The 10502-nt window shown below is 44.6% G+C and overlaps 1 long non-coding RNA gene across 1 annotated transcript; it reads left to right on the forward strand.

The window, feature by feature from the left end:
• Positions 1-222: 222 nt before the first annotated feature.
• LOC115945532 (uncharacterized) lies at positions 223-4609 on the forward strand. Its single transcript, XR_004079845.2, has 2 exons — positions 223-428; positions 3475-4609. It is a non-coding gene; the product is annotated as an uncharacterized lncRNA (long non-coding RNA).
• The last annotated feature ends 5893 nt before the right edge of the window (positions 4610-10502 follow it).

The following is a 10502-nucleotide window of genomic DNA, read 5'->3' on the forward strand; positions in this document are numbered from 1 at the left end:
CCCGGGTCCCGCTCCCTCCGCCAGCGCGCAGGGCCGCGGAGCGAGGGGAGGAGCCGGGGTCCCCGCCCGTTCCATTGGCTGCGCGCACGGAGGGGGGGGGCAGCGCGGCCTCCTGAGCCGGAAGGTTGCGGGCAGCACCTGGAGGGGCGGAGCGGCTCCCCCCGCGCCCCGCCGCCTTCTTAAGGTCCACGGAGCTGTTTTGGTGTGAAGGGGCCCTGCGCGCTCTGCCCCTCAGCGCAGGCACCGCGCTCCACCGCTGGATTCTGTTCACAAGCACCAAAAAAGGAAGAAAAAGTCCCTGAATTTACTTATTCAGCAGCTGTTTTATGTCTCCTTTAGGCTTTTTTTTTCTGTTGTTATTTTTGTTTTGGTTTAAAGTTAAGTAAAGCAGTTCCAAGCCAGGATTGGTACCTAGTTAACCACGACAGGTGAGTGAACGCTACAAACACGTGCTCTGATGTGGTGTGTGGACCTTGTGGGAGTCGCTTGGTGTGGAGATGGGGTCTGGGGAAAGAGGCTGTAACGAGATGCGCTAATATCCTTCATACAGGAGATGCTCATTCCCTATGAACATCAATGTAGCTGCTCTTCACCGAGCAGAAACTTAGGCCAAGAAATGGCTTTTAACGGGAAAAAAAAATGCAAACTTCTTAAATGGTAATAGGTTTAAACTTAAATAGAGGAGATTTAGGTTGGATATGAGAAAGAAGCTCTTCCTTGTGAGGGTGCTGAGGTGCTGGCACAGGGTGCCCACAGAAGCTGTGGCTGCCCCATCCCTGGCAGTGCTCAAGGCCAGGTTGGACACAGGGGTTTGGAGCAGCTGCTCCAGTGGAAGGGGTCCCTGCCCACGGCAGAGGGTTAGGGCTTGATGACCTTTAAGATCCCTTCCAATAAAATACCTATAGGGAATCACAGCCGGGTTGGTCAGAAACAACAAAGTTATTCAACACAGCAATTGATGAGACATGGAAAGGTATTTCCTAAACTGGCAAGAATCACGGGCATTTAAGAACGGTGTAATTCTATTAGAACCCATGGCCTTGCTCTGGATCTACAGCAGCGCAATGAATACCAGGTGTGAGCTGCCATCTAAATCATCATTTATGAGAATTTAGCTTCGTTTCAACCAGTTGATTCTTCTCTTTTCTATGCAAATCACTCAAAAGGTTTTCTTACCTATCCAGCGGTATCATGAAAAAGTGAAATATTTAACAAAGTAGTTGTATTTGTTGTTTTTCCCTTATAGGGAAGTTTTAACTTGCTTTGGTTTGACAGGTTTGCTAAGGTATTGACCTTCAAGGGCCTGTACTGCTATGCAGCACTACGGACACTGAAGTATTAAGCTAGGCAAGCTCGCTCTTGAAGAGGGGCAGAACTTATCTCCAGGACCAGAGAAGCCAGTGGGCTCAGGTTGCTTTGTTTGCCATTCTGTGGATGTCTTGTTCATGCTGGCTGCTCTGTACCAGCAAGAGAAGCATCCAAAGGCCTTCTCATTCATAGACAATCATGAGCTTTATAAACTACTTCAGCTACTGCTCTAAAAAACAGGTTCCCCTCCAAGAGCAATGCACAGTGGTAAAGCCAACTACAAATTTAACTTACTACCATGTTGTAAAACTGGCTCAAAAGAGAAACGCAAAGCTATTTTCCCTTTAAAAACTAAGAGCAGCTAATCTCAGGCAACAGCTCTGGACAAGTGGGAAGGTAATGCCAGAGGAAGAGAGAAAAATGGAACCCCTTGAATGAGCAACAGATGATACTTTGAGTAGGAATGTTCCCTAGAAAAGGTCCAAACCAAGGTCATTTTCAGACAAAACCTGGATAAGGAAGGGGTTGCAGAAGACTGTTGCCTCTGGAAGTCTCACTTAGCATCAGATCTGAGCTTCAGAAAGCAACTTTGATTTATGCTTACTTTTAAATACAAGCTTATGTTCAAGTAAAGCAAGTTATTAAGTATTTTCTAACCAGGATTATGAGTTACTGGCACTTTTGAGAGCACATAGGGCATTTCACTGCAAGTTTCAGGAGCTTGCAATCACCAGGCCTAATGTAAAGTCCATTTAATGTAACAATTGCAACGGGCTTTGGCTCAGAACATCTATTTCTTAGCTCCGCTATGAAGAAACATAGAAAATTAGCTGATTTTAAAGTTCAGGGAAGTCCAATACAATTCTATCTGACCTTTAGTTAAAGGTTTGCTGCTTCTGAGGATGCAGCAGATCTTGGCTACTGCTCAGGTAGATGCAAAAGACTGCAGCTTGACTCTTAAGTCTTCTCCCAGGGGGGAGCAAAAAACAAGTGGTATCTCATGAAAAAAACCCCATACTGGTACCCTTTAATTTACTTTACATGGGTGGTTCAGGACTGAAAAGGGGAATTAGCTGGTGGTGGGGGGTCCCTGGAACTTGTATTTCAAGTTTTTACTAGCATCGTTTTAATGCAAGATGTTGTTGATAAGCACTTTTACTTAATCTGAGCTGTTCCTGAAGGAAGACAAAGCCTTGAACTGTTTATTTGCTCTCTTGGGCATATGGCTTTGTGGATTCCAGGCATTAAGTGGTTAATAGCTGGAAGCTGTGCATTAGGCATTTATGGTGCTAAAGCCCGTTGTAACTTGCCTGATAAAAGGCATTTCAAATAAGCCAGGATTGCATAGAGGAATTTCAGTTGATGGGTTCCTGCCTGGGCCACCCTTTCTCAGGACTTACCCATAAGCTTTTAACATGTCTTGACAAATGAAGGGAGAGGCTTCAATGCAGCAACAGACAGCAGGTTTATATTTAAAAGCACAAGTGAGAGAGAAACACCCTGAACTATTTGTTCTGTTAAATCCTCTATCAGCACCTACATAGTGGGGGGGTTTGCGGGTTGGGTTTTAGGGGGTTTTGTTAAACTACAGGTAAGCATTCCAGTTCAAGTCTCTGCATCCTGACCTACCTTTTCCCAAGCTGCAAAGTACAAACCTATTACAAGTGGGAATTTTCAGTTATCCATGTGCATGAAAGAGTTGCCAAAACACGCTGCTACTCTGAACTGGAGCCTTCATTACACCAGGCACTTTGAAAGACCCAGTTTTCCCAAGCATCAGAGACAGGAACTGTGACCTGGGTCCCTGTGAAGCAAAGCCACCCAAACTGGAAACTATTTGCCATTCCTTCCTGGGATATGGTGAACTTTAATGTCACTCATGGGATTTGTGCCATTCAGGGATGATTTCCCCCAACCTCCCTGCCACATTTTCAATTCTTTATCTGAGAAACAACACACAATGCTGACAATATGCATTATACTCAGACTTCAGTATTAATTTTACAGGTTAAAAAAAAAATGGATATATCTTATACATTTCAATCTATAATCAGATTCCTTTGCAAGAATCTCAAGCATCTTTACTGCGCTGATGGGTTGGAATGTTTCTTGGGGGGGGAATATTTCTAACAGTCTTAATTCTCTTTATTTTTGTCTCTTTCACAGATTACAAGTTCTTTGGAAGAGGCCACACATCTGTTAGAGGGTTTGGACAGTGCTTAGCTTAACTATTTGAGTCTTCATAGCGCCTCAGGGCAATCACATAATATATATAACCCATTTCACCACTGCACTAAAGTGTGTGCATGAGCAGTGGCAGCCTGGCAATGCCATGTTGGGACAAGCAGTGTGTTCCTTGCTCTGCTATCCGCCTGTGTTTTATGAGAAGCCTGAAGCAAGGAGACTCCAATTAGTGTATCATGTGGGGCTGTGACTAAGTGAGATTATTTCTCCCTTATCTAGGCTAAAGGGAAGTAGTAGCTTAACACACTCTCATTATTGCCAAAGGTCTTTAAAAGGAACCAGCATGTACAAGAAAATTGCCTACTGACATTCTTTGGATTTTGCAAATTCAGGGATTTAAGGCCATGAGTGACTATGGTGATTATCTCGCTGGACCTCCCTTGCAAAAGCCATAAAAGCTCAAAGCCTTGAGCATTTAATTTGGAGAAGCTCTTGGCAGTTTGAGACCTTCAAAAGATGGAGAACTGCCATATCCTTTGGTAAGCTGTTCCCACAGTCCACATTACAAAGTGTACCTGGCTACTTGTTACAAGGTAAAACTAAACTGCATTCTAAAACACAGGGGGATGGGGGGGAAAAGAGCAAATTAAAGTTTCAGCCCACAGGATCCCCATAAGCACTGATTGTAGAGTTTCATATCTACATTCAAGTCACACATGCAGGTGTACCAGCTGTCCCTAAAAGGTATGTTAACACATGACACACTCGCCTGCATTTTCCAAGTGAAATAAGGACGATCCATGGATTCTGTTGTCCTTCATTCCACCGGAGTCTGTCTCATACCTAACCAGATTTCAGTGGAGTGAAGCACAAGAGACATGGAGATGAATCAGCAACAAGAGCAACTGCTTCTCACTGACAGAGAAGGGGAACTGCATGGAAGTTTGGATACACCATGGATCCAAACAAAGCGGGTGTGCTGGGACACGGAGAGCAGCAGTACACCAGCAGTTCAGTAACCTGAGCATTTCTTGAACAGCTACAGTAAGAACCCATTTTAAGAATGTACTTACTTTCTGCATAATATGTAAAGATTAAAAGCCTACAAAGACCACAATCTGCTTTCTGGAAGGCTCAAATACCTTATTAACAGGAAATTAAACCCTAATGTGGATAAATGAGATGTGCAACCTCATCGCTTTCAGGCACTTTCACTCTAGGATGGTCTATCCAGTAAAGAAACCAGAATGTACCATTGTTTCAGCACACAGGTATCACACTGTTTCCCTGGAGGATCTCTCTCCAGATTCACACCAGCACTGCCTGGTTCCTTCCAACTCTTCTGCCACTCTGCCTTCAGAATTTGGCAAAAATCTATTAACATTTTAGACCCATTTATTTTATAATAAAGGGAATGTAAATAAGCTTTAAGTTGAGGGAGAATTTAGATTTTTCAAGCTGAGCATGAGATGGATCTTTTCAGGTGTCAGTGTAAATTCCTTGAAGGTTAATGCAGCTAAACCTATTTGATGCATAAAAGTGTCACATCTAATACTAATCATTCACCAGTTGTAATTGCCTTTTCAAAGTTCTCACTTCCCCAAGACAAATGCCCCCAGAAATTAGGTCTGGCAAATTTAAAACAAAACACAACTAATGTCCTCCTACCATAAGGACACGTTATTTACTTCGATAGATTTAGTACCAGATTTCAAGAATTTATTGTGCTGTATTATTTCTCAGCTGCCTGCTTAATCCTTCCTTCCCCCTCCTATCTGACTTTAAAAGCATTCAAAAACTACTTGCTGATGGCTTTTCTTACCAACACAGACCTGTGAAGGGTTTGCTCCCTGGAAAGCCAACAGCCAGCTTCCATGTACAGTGGTGCTGAGCTCTGCCAGTCAGCCGTGCGAGTTGTCAAAGGTTCCAGCATTGATTTCCAGGTTTGTTCTTCAACATAACCCACACCTTGTGTTGGGTATCTTACAAAAAACAATTCCCCTGTTTAATGCTTTAAAGTTGTAATTATTTCTTTTGAGAAGGAGTGCAACAGGACCACAACATATTTTCAGACCAGACTCTAGCCAACCTTATCCTGTTTCAGTTTTCTGTACTTTCTTACCCATCTGCTACTCCATCTCTGTGGGTATCTTGAAATACCTAATGAAAAAAACCCAAAACCAAACAACAACTCTTGAGATCTTTTCCTAAAGTATTTTTCTTCAGGGCATCCCAGAACTAAGACCTTAGCAAGCCATTCCTTAGCCTTGCAGTGGTGATTGATGGTGGGGGGTAACAAGAACACCAGCAACAAACTGGGGGCTTTCCCCGTCATCTTTTAGTGAGACAGAGTGAAATGCAAGAGATCAAGTACCACATGTGAAGCATAAACAGATGAAAATGCACAAGTTTGCTTATTTTCCAGATTATGGTAATAAAATAAAGGGAACTCACCTTCCCACTGCCTGGGCAGCAACAGGGCCAGAGGGAAGGAGCCTGTGCTGGGCAACTCCTTGGTTCTGCTGCAGTTCCACGATGCTGCCCTCGCCACTTTCTCCCTCTTCCATCATCCCCCGCTGGCTTCAGCTTCGCAGGCATGAGAGGCCTTCATTTGTAGGGCACTGTGAGCTCTATGGATGAAGACAGAAATACAGTTGGGCATTAATGATATGCTAGGGAATAATATTTACAGCCCTACAAGCAATATATTACTTAGTCATTTGTTCTTCCCCCCCAAGTGAAGGACACTTTGGCTAACAGCTTTCCATACATTAAAGCAATGAATATAATGAGACAGCAGCCAAACTGCCAGAGAAACACATTGCTCTGGACAAGTCTGTGTCAATACATTGTGCAGTCAGCAAGACTGCTTTAAGAGATGACAGGTGCTATGTAAATGCAAGCTCCTTATCAAAGGAACCATGGCTTGTTGCTCACACTGATGTAGTACCAGAGACAGGAAAAACTCAAGTTACCCCTTAGAGTAATATGAGCAGTCTGAAGACTGAATATTTCCAGACCTTAGAAAGAAACTGATGATATAGAGCTGGCAATTCAGACAAAAACTTACTTTCACACAAAAGGAATGAGATCAAAGTGAAACAGCCAAAAAAGTACCAGCTAGTAGTCCTTGTTCATGCATTTGGACACAGCTTCCTGGTGCTGCCAGCACCAGGTCTTGGGGCATTATGTTAAAGCTTGGTAAATCAAAGGGGCCTTCTCACCACCAGGGTACACCCATACAGATGAACAGAGCCTTTTTCTAGCTGCAACTCCCCACACGTATTTATAGGCCCGCTCATAATGACACAAAGCTTATGAGTATAGAACAACTTACACCCCTATGCCCTTTTCTGCTGCTATTCACCCATACCAAGTCCTGAACAGTATCTGTCACTGCAACTTGGTGAGGGGGAACCAGAAAAGCCCATTGAAATGGGTTGATTTGGGTCATACCTGAAACATTGGTTACTAACAGCCTCAGCATCAACTTCACAGTGCACAGAAAATGAACCAGACAAACCTGTTCCAGTGCTGAGGCGCTGGCACAGGGTGCCCAGAGAAGCTGTGGCTGCCCCATCCCTGGCAGTGCTCAAGGCCAGGTTGGACACAGACCTGGAGCATCCTGCTCTAGTGGAAGGTGTCCCTGCCCGTGGCAGGGGTTGGACCTGAAGGAGCTTTGAGGTCCCTTCCAATCCAAGCCAGGCTGGGATTCTATGATTCTATGAAACATGGTAGCCGAGTCTATCAGGAGAAACATCACTCTCAAAAAGGGCACATTAGCAAGAACAAGAACCACACCAACTGCTCTGACTTCAGAGATGGCATTGCTGAAACTCCAGTTACAAAGACACAAGCCACAAACAAGCACTTTGACACTGGCAGCTTCATTATTTCACCTTGGGAAATGTGAGCTGCTCGACTCCCAGCAAGGGCTTTGGCTCAGAAGCCACAACAGAATCCTCTGCATGTGCAAGTATCTGCTGTGCTGAGGTGCAGTACAACACCCCAAGCACAGTCTAAGCTGTAACTGGCACAGGTGAGGTAAACCATTACATATAACTACCTCAAGCAGAGCAATGCTTTCACTCAAGATGTGCTTACTGCACAGCAAAAAAGCAGCAAGCACACAGCCACTCCAGTTTCCCTGTCAAATAACACCACTGGCATGAGCTACAAGATGCCTGAAACGGCACAAACCCAGCAAAACCTCTGTCCTTGAGTCCTTCCCATAGGAAGGTGAGGATACTGTTGAGCCAAGCTGAAAGACCAGGGGCACACCTAGAAAAGCCAGCAGTTTTCCACCTGTTTAATAGTTGCATTTCGATGCTGTGCCTAAACTCCTTCCTGAAATGTTTATCCAGGAGGCAGAGAGGCCTCCATACAAACTTCACAAGCCCTTTCTTTGACTTGCTTCAGATAAACATTGCCTTGCGTGTGGTGTTAACTTCGCAGAGCTCTGAAGCTGAGGGGAGGTTTGGATAAGAGGCCCTTTAGAAACCCTTTACAAATGTAGCTTTGATTGACTGACTGATTGAACTTAATTGCAGACATTCTCTTAATTGTACACTTAATTACTGACACTGTGTCAAAAGACTTCTGCTGCAGCACCTGGAGGACAACCTTGCAAGTGCCAGTCAAAGGCAGCTGCACCAGGCATCAGGGAGGTGCTGCACGTTGCTACAGCTTGGAAAGGGGGAAAAATCATAATATTTTAATAACATACAATTAAGGTTTCACCACCCTCAAGCACGCGTGTGCACATACACACAATCACAGATCTCTTTGCAGGGAGGGCATCTAATACATCAGGAAGAGAGAAGGAACAAAGAGTGGTAATTATGGGCCCATGTGATAGTTCCACCCTTTTGTGGTCTCTCAGCATCACAGTGCTGGGAGCTGCAGGGGAGGGCAGCATGCCATGGGCTTTGGCAGGAGGCATACAGCTGCTGGCCACCCCCAAGTCAGTAACTCCAGATCTTGTCTGTTAAAATTGGAACCAGAAATAAAACCCACGATACTCATTCAGAGGTTAAAACTCTGAATATTCTCAGCAGCAAGTTTGGGGCACTGCAGGTCTGCCTGAAAACAGCTCTGCATGGAGCACAGATAACACCATTCTCACCATTTGTAATAAGAAGTATCTGCAAGAACTTTATTGAGAAGTATAGAAGCCATAATCACAGACAAATTGGTACTTCAGTGAATTCAAAACTTAAAGCTATGCTACAGTAAGTTGCATGTATAGTGCGTAAGATGCACTAATAAGCAGAAGCTGAACTGGATGCATGCATTTTTTCCCCTCACAGTATTTTCACCAAATATTGTTATTAATTAAATTTGCTACTAAAAGTAAGTAGCTGCAGGGTATTAGAGATGCTTCCACTACTGCTGCATGCGACTCACTGTGGGAATCACAGTACCCTCAGTGCATTTATTCTTACTACATTTCCAAGCAGTAGCTCTATTATTCCTGCCAAGGATCTGAGCACACAAGCTAACCTGTAATTCTTACAGAATCCCAGACTGGTTTGGGTTGGAAGGTACCTTAGAGCTCATCCTGTTCCAAACCCCTGCCACAGGCAGGGACCCCTTCCACTGGAGCAGCTGCTCCAACCCCTGTGTCCAACCTGGCCTTGAGCACTGCCAGGGATGGGGCAGCCACAGCTTCTCTGGGCACCCTGTGCCAGCGCCTCAGCACCCTCCCAGGGAAGAGCTTCTGTCTTACATCTAACCTAAATCTCCTCTATTTAAGTTTAAACCTGTTAAAACCTCTTAGCCTGGGAAGTAATTAACTGGCACAAGCTCTGGCTCTGTTGGACCAGAGCAAGTCTGAAAACAGTCTGGATATACAGGTCTGGCTAGAAAATGGATTATCTGCCAGGAAAGAGTAGCTATGGATTTCAAGCATCTCCAAAATCAGGGCTATACAATGCATAGCATAACAAAGACCCTACAAACGCAGCCAGTTCAGGTGCTGATACATACCTACATTCCCCTAAAACCAAGAACCCAAAGCAAAATAGAGCCCACCAAAACTGTACAACCACCCAAGATTGTAACTGTTTTCCACCCACATAAATGCAATTTGCTCCCAGCACCTGAAGTCTTGTTAATGTACCTGTGACAGGTTGCTACACCTAATTGCCTTTGACAATTGGTAACATTTTAACACCTCCTTTAATGGACCAATTATGAGGACGCTCTTCTGTGCGGCAGAGAGAACAAAATAGATGGTTGAACCTCCAAAGCAAAACTCCTCTGCAGGTATTTTAATGAAGAGCTTAAAAAACAACCCCCAAAGAGACAATCCTGACTTTGTTTGGCTCCCACTGCAGACAGACAAGCTGTGTTTGCTCTGTTCTCTGCTCCTGCCCCTCCTGGTGCTGGGCTGTGACGAAATAGCACTGTGGAATTAATTGCAGGGACAAGTGCCCAGCATTTGCTTCCCTCCATTCCTGGCACTTGATGCTTTATTGATTACTCCTGTATGCTAAACAAAGCACATCCTAAATAAATCCTGTTTCCAAACTGGATGAGACATGATGGGCATAGGAACACAGAACCACCTCTTCCAACTACACAGGCTCCTGCCTGTCTAATGGAAATCTTCATTAGACTAAAGCTTTGCAGAATTGCTTTGATGTAGTATGACTGCAAGTGCTGGCTGCAGCTTGGTGGCCATTCTCTCTTAGCAGAGACTTGAGGCTGCATTTAACAACTACAATGAGGTCAACAGAGTGAGGGAACCTTGTTGCTGCTGGTAAATTCTGCAGAACTCAGCTGTAAAATGAGAGAGGGAAACTGATGTGTCCAGCTCCATGTAGAGTACTCCAGTGACAGACTGGGCTCTCACATCCCCAGCACAACTAATACAACAGCAGCTCTTAAGTTATTTGGGTCAGGACATGATCTGGATGCTGATGGGCATTTGCTGCCCAGTTTGTGCCGGGTCCCAGATGACTGGGAAACAACAAGCACCAACCCAGCTCTGCGAAGCACCCATGGGA

The sequence above is a fragment of the Melopsittacus undulatus genome, chromosome 16 (assembly GCF_012275295.1).
Source record: "Melopsittacus undulatus isolate bMelUnd1 chromosome 16, bMelUnd1.mat.Z, whole genome shotgun sequence".
NCBI lineage: Eukaryota > Metazoa > Chordata > Aves > Psittaciformes > Psittaculidae > Melopsittacus > Melopsittacus undulatus.